The sequence below is a fragment of the Eublepharis macularius genome, chromosome 1 (genome assembly GCF_028583425.1).
Source record: "Eublepharis macularius isolate TG4126 chromosome 1, MPM_Emac_v1.0, whole genome shotgun sequence".
Taxonomy (NCBI): domain Eukaryota; kingdom Metazoa; phylum Chordata; class Lepidosauria; order Squamata; family Eublepharidae; genus Eublepharis; species Eublepharis macularius.
Window position 1 is genome coordinate 116,160,355 of NC_072790.1, and position 19,494 is coordinate 116,179,848.

General features: G+C 42.2%; 1 protein-coding gene across 1 annotated transcript in view; it reads left to right on the forward strand.

The window, feature by feature from the left end:
* Positions 1–19,494, forward strand: part of EYA4 (EYA transcriptional coactivator and phosphatase 4) — a 236,115-nt gene that overhangs the window by 52,147 nt on the left and 164,474 nt on the right. The gene's annotated exons all lie outside the window — the stretch shown is intronic.

The window sequence follows — 19,494 nt, forward strand, 5'->3', positions numbered from 1 at the left end:
GAGAGTGGTTTAATATCCTAGCCCCACAACAGGTATATCTTGGGATGGGACGCAGATTGGAAGGGCACCGAGCCCTACCATGTCTCAATGCCCTTCCCTTCCATAATCTGCTCCCACCACCATACCTCCCGCGTCCCCGGATCACTGGGATCCCCGACCCCAAGCCGGCCTCCTCACCAATGAACATAGTGCTAACCCACCACCCTCACAAAATCAACAGCCCACCAACTATCACAGACTAAGCTATCAAACATACACAAAACCCCAATACCCTACCAAATTAACAACATAGACTACAGTAACTAACACACATAGTATAAAAACAATAAACAGTAACAAGGTGAGCAGTCCCCTAACAGCAGTCTTATAGGCTGGAGCAACAAGGGGCGGGGCCGGGCAGATGGAAAGCCCAGCCCTTGACGGAAGCAGCTCCCTTGGCAGCAGCAGCAGCAGCAGTGCAGGCTACAACCACCTTTGTAGGCTGGAGCAGCAAGGGGCAGGGCCAGGCAGATGGAAAGCCCAGCCCTTGATGGAAGCAGCTCCCTTGGCAGCAGCGGCAGCAGCAGCAGTGCAGGCTACAACAACCTTTGTAGGCTGGAGCAACAAGGGGCGGGGCCAGGCAGATGGAAAGCCCAGCCCTTGATGGAAGCAGCTCCCTTGGCAGCAGCAGCAGCAGCAGTGCAGGCTACAACAACCTTTGTAGGCTGGAGCAACAAGGGGCGGGGCAGGGCAGATGGAAAGCCCAGCCCTTGATGGAAGCAGCTCCCTTGGCAGCAGCAGCAGCAGCAGCAGTGCAGGCTACAACAACCTTTGTAGGCTGGAGCAACAAGGGGCGGGGCCGGGCAGATGGAAAGCCCAGCCCTTGATGGAAGCAGCTCCCTTGGCAGCAGCGGCAGCAGCAGCAGTGCAGGCTACAACAACCTTTGTAGGCTGGAGCAACAAGGGGCGGGGCCAGGCAGATGGAAAGCCCAGCCCTTGATGGAAGCAGCTCCCTTGGCAGCAGCGGCAGCAGCAGCAGTGCAGGCTACAACAACCTTTGTAGGCTGGAGCAACAAGGGGCGGGGCCGGGCAGATGGAAAGCCCAGCCCTTGATGGAAGCAGCTCCCTTGGCAGCAGCGGCAGCAGCAGCAGTGCAGGCTACAACAACCTTTGTAGGCTGGAGCAACAAGGGGCGGGGCTGGGCAGATGGAAAGCCCAGCCCTTGATGGAAGCAGCTCCCTTGGCAGCAGCGGCAGCAGCAGCAGTGCAGGCTACAACAACCTTTGTAGGCTGGAGCAACAAGGGGCGGGGCCAGGCAGATGGAAAGCCCAGCCCTTGATGGAAGCAGCTCCCTTGGCAGCAGCGGCAGCAGCAGCAGTGCAGGCTACAACAACCTTTGTAGGCTGGAGCAACAAGGGGCGGGGCCAGGCAGATGGAAAGCCCAGCCCTTGATGGAAGCAGCTCCCTTGGCAGCAGCAGCAGCAGCAGCAGCAGTGCAGGCTACAACAACCTTTGTAGGCTGGAGCAACAAGGGGTGGGGCCGGGCAGATGGAAAGCCCAGCCCTTGATGGAAGCAGCTCCCTTGGCAGCAGCAGCGGCAGCAGCGGCAGCAGCGGCAAATAGCAATAGAAAGTGCATAGAAACTTATACAAAATATTAAATACTAAATTTGAACCACAGCAGAAAAGTATATTCAGAATATGTGGCAACACAACTAACTTATGGAATGTTTTCCTTCTTGCTCTCCTTAATTATTTATAATTACTTAATTATAAGTAATTATAATTAAATTTCATATAATAGTATTTAATCAACCATATATTATGTATACTCAACATTTTAAAGATCTCTATATTATAATTAATCTATTTCCAATATAACTGCTCTTAATTTTTTTAAGCTTGAAAACCTTCTGTATCTCTTTCAAATTTCAGTGGCTGCTATTTTAATCAAAAGGAACTGATGTGCAGTAAAATGATTCAAAAATTAATGTACTTTTAAATTCTTGTGCTGTCTCTATTTAAATTTCAGCTGATTGAAATCTTCAGTTGAGGTGATTTGTTCCTTCCTCATGATCGCATTACTTCAGGCTTTACAAGTTCAGCTTGTTTGAAAGCACCCACATGGTATCAGTGTACCAATTCAAGAGGGCCAGGTATGCTACATTCACAGAATTGAGGTTTCTGTTTTGCTTTTTTAAAAAAAAAAATCCAGTATCTTCCTTGGCAGAAGGTTGGATGGCTGTTAGTTCTGTCTTACCTTCTTACATACCGTTTGCCTTTTTTTTTTCACAGAAAGGGCAATAATTTTTTCCATTTTTAGGGCCCAGAAGAAATACTGGATGGTTATTTCATGGAAGAACTAGTTGCATAGTATTTAATGAAAGATCAATTGAATCAGATTTGTCATTCGTCAGAGAATGTTGACTTCTTACAATAAGAATATGCTTACAAATTCTCTAATAAAGCTAATAGAAAGCATTGTGATACTTATATACAGTAAGCATTTGTTTTGCAGATACATATATAGATGCAGAATAATGCAATACATGTATTTTCAGTTAAAATTGATATAAGATGTGGGGTTGCTTCTGTGGTGCTTCATCTTCTCAAATGAAATTCTGCTTAAAATAGGGTCAAGCCATTATTCAGATGGCTAATAACAGTAGCTTCACAAGTCTCCTGGTAACTTTCTAGCTGTTAACAACTTTGGTAAGACTGGTAATTATCTGATAAAGTTACCTACAGCTTGAATTGGCAACCAGTTGTATCACCAGTGAGTGATTGCTGTGCAGCCTGTGGCAGTGTTTGGTGCCTACAAGGGGGAGCAACAATGGTGGAGTCTAAGGTTACAGCTCTATTGAAGGTTTGTGTTGATAACAGCCATTCTGTAAAGGTAGAATAGTTTAACTGCGTATCAGAACCTCACTGTGAATTTAAAGCTCCCCAGCTGTATTTTACAATCCTAGCAAATGAATGTGAAAGCATTGTGTGGATTTATGAGAAACAATATAGAAAAGGAAAAATATGTAACTAAAATTTAGCTTCCTTATTTTTAAAATTAATGCTACATTGTTATAAACTGTTTCTGGTAAGTTCTCATATATGGGGTAGGATATGCTGCAATATAAATTATAGCAGATTGTATGCTCCTCAGAATGATAGTGTTTAGGATGAGATTTAATAGCCGAGGCCTGACATCTCTGGCATTACATTTCCATTACAAGCTGTACTCCAGATGTTGCTGGCAGAATGGTTTGAGTAAAACTACCAGTGGCTACCAATGTAGATGCAGCATCAGGCTATAATTTAAAATGTTGTAGGTAATATGATTGAATAGAAATGAGGTATTGAAATATAGGGGGTATTCCTGAAAATAAATCACAGGCACGGCTGGTAAGAGACTTGTCCCTCTTCCAGAAAGTGTACATTTCTTCCTTTCTTTCCCAATATCTGCCCTACTAGACATGCTTTCAGTGGTTCCCAACTGCAGGCCATGGTGGACCCTTGCGAGCTGCAGAGTAATTGCAAAATGTCGACCAATCCATCCAACTTGGACAGGTTTCCACTTTACCCCACCTGTGCCTTCCCCTGGGCTGCCTCTGTGGCACCATGCCCCTGGCTCTGTGCTGGTCCAGCTGCTAGCTGGGCTTCATCTGCCAACCAGCTTGCTGCAGTATGGCTATGCCTTCCCAGTTGGGCCATCCTGCTCTGAGCCCCCCATCTAGGCAGGTAGTATTGGGCCCTGCTCAACTGGAGACCCCCAAGTGTGCACCAGCCAAGTTAGGGCTACTTCTCTACTCATGAGGAGAGTGTGTCATGAGAGTCTTGAGTGGGGCATAATGGCTCCTGTCGCCCACCTCTTCTGTCATGTTCTGTCCTGCTTTCGAGTCAGAAGTTGAGTCCTCATCAGAGGAGGAGAACAACCTACTCCCAAGCCTCTTCTTGGTAGACACTTCCTATGCAGCAGAACCCTTCCCTCAGAACCTTCTCCCAGGGGACCCTGAGCTGGCACTAACACTGGCCCCTGAGCCAGCAGGGCCCTCAAGTGAGGAGGCCCCAGCATGGACCTGTTTGCTTCCAGTCTAACCATAGTCTCCTGAAGTACTCTAGAAGCGGAGAAGGTAAAGGGCTTTGATAGAGGCCTGGATCAGGTGCAGGAGTGTGTGCTTGACAGCCTTAAGCTTTTCCCCTGTAGAGAAAGTATCAGGAGAGACCGTTGTAGGATCTGGGGCAGGAGATGGCTCATCTGGGAGATGACTCAGCTTGGAGAAAGAAACCAAACGAGGAACCTATGAGGCTGGAGCCAACGTGGGATAACCTTGTCTGCAGTTTTACTGAGGAGCCTATAAGGTGCTTGGCCTGCCTGTTGTTAAGCTCTTGGACCCTTTTGCCTGAATCTTAGACTGTCTGTGGACCTTGATTTTGGAATATGTTACCTAACTCTGAATTGGAACTTTGGGCTGTGCTTTTGGCTTATGATTTCTGACCCTAGACTTAGACTTTGAACTGTAACCTGAGAACCCTTGCTGTGAGACCTGTTGATGCCAGGACTTGCCTCCAACCTGGTGAGCAGGACACCCTCCCGTTTCTGGTGATAGCTGGAAATTCATGGGCCTTGGAGGGAGATGTGGGTTGTGGCTCTTTAAGGAGCCAAAGTTTGGCTGGTGGCTTCTTTGTGAGACTGTTATCTTCCCTGTCCTTCCACATCTCTGCATCAGGGGCCATGAGTTTCCCAGAGACATTGTTTTGTTTCAGCCAGCCCAGTAAGTGCAGTAGAGGAGGAGTTGCCCTGGAACAGTTCTGTGCATCTGAAGTGAGCTCTGACTCAGGAAAACTTGCGTTGGAATAAATTTTGTTACTTGAAGTGCCACTGGAACATTACACTAAGGGAACACTGAGTTCATCTATGGTCTTCAGTTCAGTCCCACATTGGGAACGGCGCTTGCGCAGGCCAGCCGCTTGGAACAGGATTTTTCTTAGCTTATAGGCTATGAAGGGGGGGAACCTCCCTCGCAACCACCCCAAGCCAGTTCTTCCCACCAAAATGGTCATGTGATCGGGGAGGTCGCCCCCTTCTTTCCTCAGTTTGTTTTTTGCTGCCACAAAAAACAGACATCTTTTCTTCTTTCTTTCAGCTTGGCTTTCGCAGCTCCTGTAGATAGAGTTAGAATTAGTGTAGTTAGTATAGTGATAGCATTTAACTTTCTTTGTTAAAACAAGCAAAAATGTTTTTTACTCATGCAAAGTTCGAAATTGGTGAGTTATGCTTTCCCTTTTTGCCCCCCCTGGCTTGATCCTTGAAGTTTTGAGAAATGGCAGAAAAATCGTTATTTAAGAAACGCGCAGATTGAGGTAAGAAGATGGCCAAGATGGATGGCCATTTACTATGCTTGGCATGCCTAGGAGAGGGCCACATAGTGGAAAAATGCGATCAGTATCAACTCTTTACCCCTAAGGCAAGAGGGGATGGAGCTTCTCGATTAAAGGCGGTGCTCTTGGAAAAGGCTATGTCCAGCGCTAGTAGCTCAGCAGCAAAGAGATCTGCCCTGGCAAAGTGCACGGTGCAAGACAGCATTGACCTCGGATCCAAGAGGAGAGATAGTGTTGGATCCGGCTACTCACTCGCGAGGCTGGCAGAAGAAACGGTCACAATTCTGAGAGACTTCAACCTCGGTCCACTCAGCAGCGAGGGTTGCTGTTATTGAAAGCAGCCCTCTGAGGTCGACGGAAAGGGTGTCGAGGGCCCCAGCGCTAACAGGAATCGAGGAAGCTTCCTCTGATCCACCACTGAAGAAGCACAAAGATAAGACCAAGCATTTGGAAAAGCTATGGCATAAATCCTGGAACCATCCCAGCCATTTAGTTCCAACACCAGCTCCTGAACCGTGCTCAGAGACGACAGTCATTCCTCAGAAGCGATTGAGTTAGAGGTCGGCATTGCTGGAGGAAGAGGTCAGAATGGAGACAGGCTCTCAGTAAGAGGTGTGCCCAAGTATAAACTGAGGAAGACAGGCATATCAACACACTTCGTGGTATCCACCATATCCACCAGCTGGCTACCCATACGACTGGGATATGTACCCACCTTTCCCATATGCAGCATCGGCTTTGGACTGCTCTGTTCCCACAAAGTCATCACACATGCAGAGCCGAGCTGGTATTCTCGATTCCATACTGTCACCTCAGAGCCAAGATCGGATTCTGGGTCAGATCCAAACATGGACGCTTCAGAAGGTAGCCTGGCAGGCATGTTGGATCCATTCTCAGAAGAGACTTCAGGAGACTCAGAACGGAGCTCTCCTAATATAGATTTTAAGCTGTAATTGGAGCAGATGCTCTGTATGGGAAAATCTCTCAATAGTGATGTCTCCACTGTGTAGCAGAAACCAAGAGACAGTATCTTGAAGTACATTTACTCTGATACGCCAGAAACGGTGACCTTCCCAATAATTGTAAGATTTGTGGATATTATGGACAACTTATTCTAAAAACCGGCATCAACTTCAGCAACAGCAAAAAAAAGTAGAGGCACTTTACAAGATCAAACAAGATAATGCCCTTACCTCTTTACACATCTTCCAGCTTCTTAAATGATTGCGGAAGAGCTTCAAGCAAGACATAGGTGGGGCACCCTGGCAACTCCTGTGGATAAAGAAGGGGGAAAGTTGGGTGCAGTAGGCAGAAAGCGCTATTTGGGATCTACCTTGACAATCAAGATGGTAAACTACCTTGCTATTGTAAGTGGCAACCAGATATTTCTGTGGCAAAAGATGGTTGCTTTCATGGATTACTCTATCAGAAGAAGCCACTTGCTAAACTTATCTATGATGAGGCGTTGATACTGTCCAAACAACAAATTAGTTCCAGTAGGTATGTGTTAGATGTCTCCACAAGAGGCCTCAATACAGCTGTGGTATTGTGCAGGCATGCATGGCTAAGATATATGACACTTCCTTTGGAGACATGTCAAAGATTGAGGACATGCCATTTGAAGGCATCTCACTATTTGCTGAAAAGACTGATGTATACCTTTCTAGGAAGAAGGACAGACAAACGGCCAGAGCTTATGAGGTCTTACCTGCAACAACTGGAGGTCCTTCATACAGGCTGTCGGGAAGGCGAGACTGTCAGCAGAGACATGAATATCGGCCTTACAAGTTTCAGCCATACTGCTAGCAGTATCCATATAGAACACCCTACACGGGACAGGCCCAGTTGAGAAGAAAGCAGTCTGGGCACCCTAAGTCGTCCCACGAGAATCAGGCCAATAAGGAGCACATGCAGAACCAAAAAGGCCAGTTCTGACTAGAAGTGCAAAAGACGCTGACTTCACTGCTGTTTGAAGACAAGTTGTCAAAGTTTGCCCTGGCATGGCAAAACATTACCTTTGATTGTTGGGTTTTATTTATAATTAAAATTGGTTACAGGTTAGAATTCTACTCCTTGCCTCCTACTTATTTGCCTTTTCAGGCCCCCAATAATACTCTCCCTGAGTTACAAGAGGATATACATTCATTGCAGGGAAAGGGAGCCCTTCAAAGGGTATCTGGTTCAGAAAACTCATTTGGTTTTTTCTAATGCTTCTTTTTGGTAGACAAAAAGATGGGTGGGGGGAAAGGGCCATCCTGGATCTGCAGGGCTTAAATGACTATTTAAAAGTCTCAAAATTAAGAATGGTCATGCTTCTTTGGGTCGTTAACATGGTCTCTCATGATGCTTGGTTTGCGGTCTTGGACCTGAAAGACGTTTACTTCTATATCTCAATATATCAGGAGCATAGACGGTACCTCAGATTTGTATTCAATGGTGAGGTGTTTCAGTATTTAGCGCTACCTTTTGGCCTTGCCACGGCACCTAAAAGTGTTAACAAAGTGCATAGCCATAGTTGTTGCTCATTTAAGACTCAAAACAGACGTGACGAAATACCTAGGTTCAGCTCGTGTTCTCTTACCTCAAGGTTTGTCGGGAAGTGTAGGTGTCCTTGCAGCTTAAAGTTTAGCATTTACAGAGCAGCAGGGAGGGAAGTGCAGGCGTGGGGCACCTTTACTCCCGCTCTCAAGGTGCATTGCGGCATTTTCCCTTCCCCTCTCCTGGCCTGGCCCTGCAGAGCGATGCCTGGCTGCACCGGGAGACTTTAAGCTGCAAGGACGCCCACACTTCCCTCCCTGCTGCTCTGTAAATGCTAAACTTTAAGCTGCAAGGACGCCTACACTTCCCGACAAACCTTGAGGTAAGAGAACATGAGTTGAATCTAGGTATTTCATCTCGTTTGTTTCGGCTCTCAGACTAATAATAATAACTGTGCTTATATACCTCTCTTCTAGACAGATTAGTGCCCTACCCAGAGTGGTGAACTAGTGTTGTTATCCCCACAATACGGCTGAGGAGCTGGGCCTGAAAGGAGAGGCTTACCCAAGGCCACCTACTGAGCTCATGGCAGTAGTGTGATTCGAGCCAGTAGAGTATTGATTCACAGCCGAACTACTTAACCACTGTGTTACAGCAGGTTGGACTATTCTATTTATCCCTACCTTGTTGACTGGCTGATCACTGCTAGTTCCCCTAGAGAATTGGAAGGACATATAAGCATCTTAAACACATTTGAGTCTCTGGGATTAGTGGTTAATAGAAAAAAGTCAGAGATGGTACCTAACTGTACCATAAAGTTTATAGGTGCTATACTAGATTCGGTATCCGATAAGGCATACTTACCTCCTGACGGACTTGCCCATTTAACTTGTTTAATTAGACTTTTCCAGTCGAATAAGTTTCAGTCCACACAAAACATACTGGTCTTCCTAGAGCTGATAGCCTCAACCACTGCGGTGGTTCCTTTAGCACGCTTGAAGATGCGGACCTCACAACTTTGGTTCATTAGGCACTTCCACCCTGCAATTCAATCCTCACATACCAGATTTTCGATACCCAGAAGAGTCTTGTGATCACTGACATGGTGGTTAGACTGTACTGCTTAAGGAAGTGAGCTTTGATATGGCTTGCCATGATACTACTATTACTACAGATTCATAACTCTGATGCTCCGTTCGCTTCCTCCCTCATGGCTAATACACTTTCATTAATTTTTTTTAAAAGCCAGGAAATAGTCATAATATTGCTGCTCCATTTGCTTCCTCTCTCCCAACTATGCACACAGTGGCGTGTTTCAGGATTTTCCTAATGCCAAAGAGGAAGAAAACCAAAGATGTGTGTGAATAGCCAAGGAGGAAGGGAGCATTTTGCACAGCCATTTGAGAAACAAAACAGCAGGGAAGCACTCTTCCCTGGCTTTAAAAAAAATGAGAAAGTCTGTTTATAGGTGGAAGGGAGGAAGCTGAGCCACCTTTTAACCCTTTCCTGGCTTTTAAATTAAGGCTGGAGGAAGCAAATGAAGCAGCAACGTTACGACTCTTTCCTGGCTTTAAAAAAAAAAGAGCGGAACGAGCACAAAAAGTACATGTCTCCCCCAGTAAGTCCACCACCAATTGCCTCTCCAGTGGGCACGGGACAGCTCAATCAGCAAATATAGGGACAAGGAGAAGGGGAGGGATTGGGCAAAATTACTATGCATGTACAAAATTTTTAAAAAGAAGTGACAGCTCCAGTCCCCACAAACGATGGTTTCAAACAGACACATCTCAACTCATCAGCAGACACCAAATTGCCTCAAGGTTGTATAGTGCAGAATGCTGGGAGCTCAAGCTGATTTTGTGCTGATTGGAATGAATACACAAAGGCTCTTGCTTAAAGTGTGCTGTGTGGAAAGGGCTAGAAACAAGCAAACATAGCTTCTGTAGATCGAAGAAATAATATGTCTTGCTCATATATGTATTGTTATTTTTCAAATGTATGTAGATGCTGTTGTGATTAATAGAATACAAATTAATTTAAAAGTATTACTGAATTCTTAGTCACCTTTTGTCATTATGTATTTTCTCAGTCAACAGATACTAATAGTACAGGTACTGTAGGGAGCTGTGACATTTTTTGACATTCTCATAGTCAAAAAGTTTGGGAACTGCTACTGTAGGAACCTTTTCCTGATTTATCCATCCTTATAGTAGCCTTTGTTTGAAGCTTGCATTTTAACATTAAGCGTACTGGACAGTAGTGGCACTAAGTCAGACTTCCTATAAAGTCTTCCTTTATTGGTTATCTCTAAAGAATATGAGTTGACATGTTTTTTAAAATTACGTTAAAACCATTAGACTCTGGTTTGATCTGCAAGAGATCTGTGAGTTGTGATAAACACTATGGAGAGAAATGAGGCTTATTATTCATATTTATATCTTCAAAAGGAGTCCCTCCATTGCTGCTGTATCCCAGAATGTCTTTATGCAACCTGAAACCTTAACACATGGCAAAGTACTAACAAATTAAGTACGTAACCATCCATCACTATCTTAAATCTGAAGCAACCTGCATTCTAAGGCTTATGACAGGCCCTTGGTCAGAAGCTTCTGTTTTTCTTTTTCTTGAACATTATTCAAACTGAAGAGAAACTTCTATGCAACTTGGAAGCTACCATATGCATTGAACATAGACTGATCCTAGTAAAAGGTATTATTTTATTTAGTCATGTGAATAAAAAGAATGATGCTGTTAAGTTTAATATCTAGGTGTGAATTTGTATATTTCAGTAATGAGCCTATTGCATATCCCATTGGTAAAATGTTGGCAAGTGTTATGTTCTTCGCCTTTTTCATTTAGGACAAAGAAAACTCAGCCAAATCTGTATCATCATCAGCTTTACATTAAAAATGGCACAAATGGTGACATCTGGGAGCCAATTCACCATTTAATTAAATTACCCTGTAATAAAATCTACCATAATGAGATTAAAATTAATAATTAATCAGGAGCTGACATGGGCACAAAGACACATAAATAATAAATGGAGACTGTGTCTGCTGTTTCTAAATGAGGACCTACTTCAGTGCAGTTACACTTTTATATGAAGCTTTATTGGACTTTCTCTTTTGCCGTAATCTGTGTTCCTTAGCTTTGCAGCCATAAACTGTATAATTTTGAAATTAGTCCTAATTCTGTTGTTGTGGTTTTATTTGGTATTTGTAGCAAATTATAAAAGTTGATGGGCATTGTTTCTTGGAAATGAAATAACTGGCTTTGTGTTAGGAAAAAAATGAAGTCATGCCTACAAGAATGTGGTTTAAAATGGCTGCATTCATGTTGCATTTCAGCTATTTAAGTTCCATTGGCTTAAAACTAAATGAGCAAGTTTGTGGAAGGAGATTATTTCTGCCTTCCCTCTTCCAGTACTCCTTCACTGTACTCCTGGAAAGCCACTCCTGTAGCCTGAGGGTACCTTTAGGAACAATGGTGTGAGGGGCTGCAGCAAGTAGGGAGAATCAGAATAAGTCCCACACTCACTCTTGTGTGACCAGAGCAGCTACTGGCAACACAGCAAAAACTTATGCAAGAGGCATGTGTTGTGGGGGGTGGCAGTATTTGTTGAGTCCCCCTTCTTCTTGCAACCTCCTGTGCCACATACTGTGTTATTTCTGAGAAGGCTTCAGAGCAACTTTCGAGGGTTGGAGGGATACAAGGAGCTGCAGTAGGAAAGGTGAAGTGGCAAAAATCCCTGCATGAACATATTCTGTGGAAGAGTTGAATCCAACTCATTTCCTTCAATAACATACTATTTGTTCATCCATAGATTCCTCAGAAATTTGTAGGCATGCTAAAAAAATTTGCGGCAAACTTGATCTCTGAGAGAACATACCTTGTTCAGTTACAGTCTGGTGTAGTGGTTAAGAGCATGGGACTCTAATCTGGAGAACCGGGTTTGATTCCCCACTCCTGCACTTGAAGCCAGCTGGGTGACCTTGGGTCAGTCACAGCTTCTAGGAGCTCTCTCAGCCGCACCCACCTCACAGGGCATTTGTTGTGGGGATAATAATAGCATGCTTTGTAAACCACTCTGAGTGGGCATTAAGTTGTCCTGAAGGGTGGTATATAAATCGATTGTTCTTGTTGTTATTATTACAGCATCTTACACATGAGTTGAACATAAGATTGGTTCATCCCATTCTTACTGTTCACCATATAACTTAATGACCAAATGAGGCAGCTTTGTGGCTGTGCAGCAGGGTAAATCATTCTCCTCCCAAAGTCACTGTTAAGTCAGGTCATTTTAATGCGCAGATAACACAGTTTTCTGCCTTTTTAATGCCTGCATCGTAGCAAGCAGTTGTCATTGGGTATATTGTCTGCTCTTGGTTGCTGAATGGTTGCAGATATTTATCATGATTGGTTAGATCCTCAGAGAACTTCCAGGAGGCAGTGATCATGAGGAAAATTCATCCCTAGTTAAGGCAGTTAGGGAGCATTCCTATGTTTGTCAGTGTGGATTCAGTGTAAAAGCATTTATTATTTTTACAATTTAAAAATTGTAAAAGTCACTTTTAAAACTGGTGATTGCTGAATAAATTGCAACTTCCATAAGGCTGTGTGACACCATGCATATGTACACTGCTTTGGGTCTGGATAATATAGCAGCCATTAATATACAAGCAGTCAGGACTTGGTTCACATCAAACAAGTAAATATGATGTATGTATTTTTCCATGTAATCCTTTAAACATAACGTTTGTATCAAGTTCTTGAAAAATTTGGCGGTGAGGTTTATGGGTATTTGTGCCAAAACACAGAATGTGCACATGTGCAGAGTGGCATTTCTCTGACTGTTAGGATTGTTGGGTCCCCTGAGGTTCAAAGCAGGGGTTGTGAGGGGCATGGGGTGGGTGGGGGGAGTCCTCATTCGTATCATTCCTGGTGCAATGTGGAAACATATCGGAGCTTGCAGGAACTCATTCCAGGAGGTTCTTACTTCATTCCTGCGCCTTTCCCTCTGCTGGCCAGGTAAGAGGTGGCATGGGGTAGAGGCTGGGAATGGGGAACCCCCTGCCCCTTAAGGGGAATTGGATCCCTAGCAGTGGATGTATTCAAGCTGTTGGAACATGGGCAGAACAGCCCATTGAACGCTCAGTTCAACACAGTGCAAATATCTGACAATTCCTTGAGCACATCCAGACATTTTCTCTCAGTGTTTTACATTTCAAAATGTTTTGTTTTTCAAAATGCTGACTTGGGACTTGTTTCTAATGTAACTGCACCATTATCCTTTCAGTGTGGTGTGGCATGTCACTGCACCTGGTATGGATGAAGAGTAGGTAACTCAACTTTCCTTTGTTATCTCTCTTCCTCCTTTCTCTCTTTGCAAGGAAAACTGAAAAATTGGAGGGGAAAGCTTTGTCAGATTCACAGACATCCTTTCCTGTTAAAAAGAAGTCAAAATATTAATTTTCACACTTAATTCTGCTTTGAAGAAATTCTGCCTTGGAAGACTGCAGAAGAGAGTATACTATACAGGTGAATTTTCCCCAGGGCACCATTGCCTTTTTAAAAAAGGAGAAAAGAAATTGGGAGGCCTTTCAAATAAAAGGACATTACGTGGATCAGATGGCTTCTTTGCATTCAAATTCCTGCCCTTCCTGAGCTTTGCTTTCTGCTATCATCAGTAGTCCTCTAAGCTGAACCCCTCCACTCTCCTTTGGATTGCTGTTTCCATCCCTCTTATCTGCAAACTTGTTCCCTCAAGTGTTCTAACTGTATTGCTTGTTCCAGTGTGGATTAGAAAAAGTACGATTGTCTTAGAACTGGGCTAATGCTACAATTACGCCAGAAACCTCCTATGAGGAGGTTCTTCAGTTTCTTCAGTTCTTTCTTTTGGAAAAAAATGAATATTTTTAGCAGCATTGAAAAACTAATTTGTTCTGTTTTAGAATGAAAAAAATCCTCAAGACAAGATTTTATTCACTTAAAATTTTTTTTAGGAACTGGAGTTTTGTTTTTGTGACGTAAACATTAGGTAATTCCTTTGTACACTGTAGACATGCAACATATGTTGAGAATATGTTTATTGTATAAATGGGACTCATTTTGTACACTGTTATAACATAGTATCTGGTTGTGACTCATTTTGTACACTGTTATAACATAGTATCTGAATATGATTACACTGTTGATCAACATTTTCAAGCTTAATACTATGACTGAAGATTCATGAAAAAGAAACAAAATAATTTAATATCTTTTGTTGATGCCAACTCAAATAACGTTCTGCAAAGTTTTTATTTCTATTGAACCCTTTACAAAGATGTTTACAAAAACTTATCTGAAGACTGTTTCTAAGCTCAAATCATGTCATCTTTTTTTACGTCAAAATTTGTGGGTTTTATTATCAACTATTACTTTTTCCTACTTGGCAAAAACTAAAATATTAGCTCTTATTGGGTGAAGGGGATAACAACAACAACATTAGATTTATATACTACCTTTCAGGACAACTTAATAGCCACTCAGTTTACAAAGTGTGTTGTTATTATCCTCATGACAATCACCCTGTAAAGTGTGTGGGGCTGAGAGAGCTCTGAGAAGCTGTGACTGACCCAAGGTCTGCCAGCTGGCTTCAAGCAGAGGAGTGGGGAATCAAACCTGATTCTTCAGATTAGAGTGCTGCCGCTCTTAACCACTATACCAAACTGGGAAGAAACAGGAGCAGCAAGTGGGAGATTAATGTGAAGGAAAAATGTAGAGGGTTGCTTCCTGTGCTTTTGAGTTTTGAAGTACACTTCATAAATGTCATAATTTGTATGTGGAAACCTGTGCAGAAGTACTTTGGCTGAGAGTACAAGATGTGTGTGTGTAAAGCATCATCGAATTGCAGCCAATTTATTGCAAACTTTCAAGGAGTTTTCAAGCCAAAAGATAACTAGGGGAAATAAATGTGACCCTGGAATTCTACATGGAGTTAGGAGCATTGAAAGCCCGCTTGGAGTTAATATACTGTGCTTTGCTTACTGGCTGCAACCTGATGTAGCGTACAATTATTACCCAAATAGATGGTCTCTAATTAGCTGGGGGAATTAGCTTTAAAGAAGACAATCGAGAGGAGGTAACTGGAATTCTCCACCTATGTTTATGGGGATTATTCCCTTAGAGAACTCTCAAATAAATGAGGCAGATTTTCAACAGGAAAGGGTTTTTTTATTAAAGGACAACTAAAAAGAGCAAATGTTCAACAACCACACACAGCACACATACAAGGTTAACTAAGAAGGGAGAAAAGGGGGAGAAAACAGTTTCAGGGAGGGCTATAGTTACCAGTCTTGAAGATAAAGGTCCATCAACACAGCAGCAAAACGGTCAGCATTTCACAAGGAAGAGATGAGCCCCAAATGCATTTGGGGGTATATGGACAGGTCCTAAGACACACACACAGACTGGGAATCCATTTATAGGGTGAAATGTTCCCTGGGGCAAGCTAACGTCTTTGTCCCCAAAACAATGACTTGATGGCTGTCTTCAGATGTGGACAGTGGAGTTGGGAGAGGCTTAATAGCTGAACCTGAGGTGGGCTATAGGTGTGAATGGTGCTTGATGACCCCTTGAGTACTGGATGGGGAAAGCTACTGGTTTGCTGAATGGCTTTGATTAGGGTAGATGGGTGAGGGGAAGAAAGGTTGGGCATTGATGCAGTGCTTCAGGAGCTTCCTGGGAGTCTCATTGTCATAAGTCAGGCATCCAGGGCAAGGAGGTGTCCCCTTGTCAGTCAGCTACTCTGATTCACATTCTGGCAATTTTCCAGGTTCTTGCCTGGCTGGCACCTGTTTTAGACTGGGCAGTGACCGGCGCTTATGGAATATGAGGAAGGAGGTTTATGATATTCTATCCATAAACTGCCCTCTCAGCGTGAGAGGAGTCAAAAACATGCTGTAGCCATTTCAGATTTGAGAGTATGGCATTTTCTGCAACACACAGGATGTGTAAGTAATGGAAATATGGACAAAGAAGATATTAAACATACCACTTCCCATATATATATTCTTCTTTAACCCCAGATATTTGCAGAAGGTTGTGAATTTGGTCAGAAGACTAATTTGTGGCAGTTTTTGCTGACAATTGCTGCCTGATTTAATAACTAAGGGACAAAAGCAGACCTCCCCCCACACACATCCGTATGTTCAAAGCACTGCTCATATATATTTGATAGCATTCCTCCCATTTTCCTGATAACATATCACAAGCATTGTGCATACCACATGATGTTCTCATGGTCCTTTTGAAAACAATCTTATTGTAGAGCAGAGAGATGCTGTCACAAACCACATTTGGTATAAACTTTACCCCTTTATGCCCTTGAAATGCCACTCCTTGAGATTGCAGGGCCCTCTGGAGCTGCATAGCATCAAAAGTGGGTAGTATAGTGGGAAGGGGAGTCAGAGGGAATTACTCCCTTCTTGCATATGTGGAAGTGTCGTCCTTTTTGCACAGCACAGGTTTGGATTCGACTCAAAGTGTTTCAGATACAGGCTGGAAATATTTTAAAGAGTAATTTAATTTACTGAGATACGTTTAAAGTATTTGCTTAGCTGGAAGCTGTACAAAATGCTTTTTCTTTTGCTGTCAAGCAAGCAAAAATCCTCATGTTTGTTCTTATGACACAAGACCAAGAATTTTTTTTTTGGCATGAAGAATTACCTGGAAGATAAAAGGAATTTTATTTTCATTTAAAAGGTGGCTCATTGATTCAGTTGATTTCAATTTTTCTTTTGGAACAGTTGGTTGTAAAGACTGATGGATTGTTTTTAGAACCTTTGCTTTTACATTAGGTTCTCTAAATGACAGGCACAGGAGATCCAGCAACTAGTCTGCAGTCCAGTAGGCTCTTCCATCCTTTTTACAAATATATAACAGTCTAGTGCCAAATCTTTAGTATTTTGCCAAATTAAACAGGCCAATTGAACAAATGTAGCTAGGCAAATAGTCTTCTGAAAAATACATTCAGTTCATACTGACAACCTGTAACTTCATGTGGATCTCTAATTGTACTGGCATGAAGTCAAGACAATTCCCATACCATTAGCCTAGCTGCTGTTGAATTTAAAGCCAAGATTCCCGTAATTTGTAGGCGGATATGAACTGCCTGCTTATTTTTAAGCTGTGTTTTAGAATTGCCCTTCTGTAACCCCCTGCCCCCTTTTCAAAAGTCCAGCCTGGTTCTCATTACTAAGACTTTGAAGTAATCAGACATTTTTTGTCTTTACATGAGGTTTATTACTTTAGAATACTTATTTCCTCCATTTATTATTTTTAATAAATGATTTGCCAATTTGCAGGTATGTGTAAATAAGACATAAATTATAGTAAATTAGCATGCGAAAAAGATTTAAAATATAAGCCAAACTATTGCAGATAATTTTAGTATTTTATCTATTTACTGATGCTCTGTGGTTGGTTACCAAGGTAGTTTGTTGAATGAACTTATAATATATAGGCAGTGTAGGGTGGGGTGGAGATAGCAAACAGGGTAAAAATGTTCTCGTGTTCAGAGTGAGGTCAGGGAACCTTGCTCTCCTCCTGATTTGGCTTTGTGTTATAACCATGCAGCTAAATATGATTAGCTATGTGGCACCGTGACGTCATTGCTAGGCTTTATCATTCTTAATCGGCAGAATCACTTTGTCAGCAAGCAGAGAAATACTTACTTTAAAAAATAAAAATAAAAATACACCAACATATCTTTCAAGAGGAGCAGTAAAAAGTCAAATTTAATAAAATCGTATGAAAACTATAAAGTTGGAGAACAAACTACATTTATTTTTCAGGGAAAACATTTGCATTCGGCTTAAGTCCAAAGGTACAGGTCATATGTTAGGAACAAATGCTGCGGTGACCTGTGACTGTGCTATTTCCCAAGTAGTGATTTTCCACAATGTACAGATGATGAAGTATACTTTTAGTGCTTTATGTGTTGGGTAGAGGTGCATACCAAATCTTCAACATTTATGAATTTCTATTATAAAGTGTGAAGCAATGTTTGGAATTATGAGATGAAGCACTATTGTCATATTTTTATTATCTTTGAGCAGGTTTTTTTAACCATTGAGAGCTGTGTAGTGGAATTGTTAATGTACTTTGTGACTGTATATTTGTAAAGCACAATACAGTTATTAATATGGAACTCATCTATTCTTATAATGCTTGTTCACGTGTCATTACCTCTCTCTATCACTCCTTCTATACGTCGTTACCATAGTATCCCTTTTCAGTCATGATGTTTTACGATGCATATGGGGAGAGAATGTGGTACATGTGATCCTCTTGATATGTGCAATTGCCATTTTGTAAGGGACATTATTTTCAGGTTCAGTACATGCAAACCAGAATCTTGGAAAATCATAGCATTGCACTGTAAGTCTCTTCCTTGTTCATTCATTATCAGTTTTTCAACTGGGATTGCTATTTTATACCCACTTACTTTGGAGTCAGCCCTGTCAAACACAGCAGGTCTTATTTCTCAGTGGACATGGATAGAATCAGACTGCATTTAAAAGGTATGGTTTATTTTGGTAGTATTTAGTTATGTTTATACTTGGTATGCTCAGGACAGAAATTTCTTTAATGAAATGAAAACTTTAAATATAAGCTCTGATGCAGAGAAATGTTATAGTATGGAATTGTAAGTTTCCCAACAGTATATGATTGCTGTTGTTGCTGTTACAGAAACTGTGGGAATCTCTCCTACTCTGAACTTCAGATTGTGTCCTAGCACTGCAAGCCTATTGACAGAAACAAACCACATATTATATCAGTGATATTTCTGCGATGTAATTGGACATGTTGGCTCTTTTTCTTCTCTGTCATAACTGTTTCGTTTCATTCATGTGTAGAAAGAACATGTGATCCTTGTATAAAGATGCCCAATTTTCTGGTGCATTGAGGTTTGGTCTGTAAACAGTGTTATTGAAAGCACTTTTTTGTCATTTGCAAGTTAAAAAGTCACTCGTATGTAAGGAGAACTTCAGAATTTAGTGGAATTTCTGTGTCTGGGGTAGAGCTTGTTACAGTTACACATGCCTAACATTTTTATTTTATTTTGTTAGGTATTTAATAATAGGTTGAGTATGGAATCCCTGCTTAATAGAACTGCTTTTAGAAAGGTATTGTTCTCACATTAGTTATTAATTAATATAAGGTATTGTTCCTACATTAGCTGAGCTTCCTATGTACCTTACAATTGGTAAGTGCAGTTCATATCATATCAAAATCAAAAGCTAAGTATTTATTGTGTTTTAAAACTTTTTGGTTTGTGCTTGTACTTGCATGTTTTGTGGATGTGTATTGTAATTTTTTTTGGTATGATAATTCCATCTAGAATGATAATATACTCTAGATAATAAAGTAAAATGCCCTGACCTGGCTAGCCCAGGTGAGCCTGATCTTGTTGGATCTCAGAAGCTAAGCAGGATTGGCCTTGGTTAGCAATTAGATGGGAGACCTCCAGTGAAGACCAGGGTTGCAGAGGCAGGCAATGGCAAACTACATCTTGCAATGAGAACCCCACCGGGGGGGGGGGTCACCATAAGTCAACTATGACTTGAGGGCACTCCCCACCACCAAAAACAGGCTAAATACTGTAATTTTAAGTCGT